Genomic DNA, 832 nt, shown 5'->3' on the forward strand with positions numbered 1-832 from the left:
AGTATTTGGGATGGCACATAGATGCTAGCAATGTTAAACCTCAGAAGGTTCAAATAACATGAGAAATTTCAACGGTGCATGATGTCCAAAAGCTTCTGGGAGATATCCAGTGGGTGCAGAATCTTTGCGGTATCACTAATGACGATATGGCCCCTTTGGTAGAACTCTAGGGTTTGAGCGCATGTGCAGATGAGAAACGGGAAATGACAGGAGAACAGCAAAAAGCCTCAGAATATATATCAAAGAAAATTGCATCTAGCTTTGTATCCAGATGCAATGAGGATTCACCGATCATGTTGATGATCATTAATACAGGGGACTCTCAGAGACAACACCCTTATGCGGTAATTTGTCAGTGGGACACAAAGCGCTCAGATCCCTTGAGAATTCTCGAATGGGTCTTCTTGGCCATACGGCCAGACAAATCTATTGTAACCCGATTGCAATTATTTGCACAACTGATCATTAGGGGAAGAACGAGGATTGTAAAGATTGCAGGGATGGAACCAGAAATGATACTGATACCTCTGGTAAAATGGTATTTGGAATGGGGAATTCGACATTCTGTAGCACTACAAGTGGCATTAGTGGGGTTTGGAGGTACAGCCAGTAATCAATATCCAAAGCATAAGTTGTGGTCACTATTGGAACAGCAAACCTTTGAGCAAAAACCATGGAGGTCGGAAATACCTGTACATGGTGTAACAGTGTTTACTGATGCTGAGAAAAAGACAGGTACGGCCGCCTGTATGTGGAAAGATGCTAATTATCAGTGGTGTGACCATGTTTAAAAAGGAGAGCCTGGGGATTCTTTACAAATGCTAGAATTAAA

The sequence above is a fragment of the Accipiter gentilis genome, chromosome W (assembly GCF_929443795.1).
Source record: "Accipiter gentilis chromosome W, bAccGen1.1, whole genome shotgun sequence".
In the NCBI taxonomy this organism is placed as follows: domain Eukaryota; kingdom Metazoa; phylum Chordata; class Aves; order Accipitriformes; family Accipitridae; genus Astur; species Astur gentilis.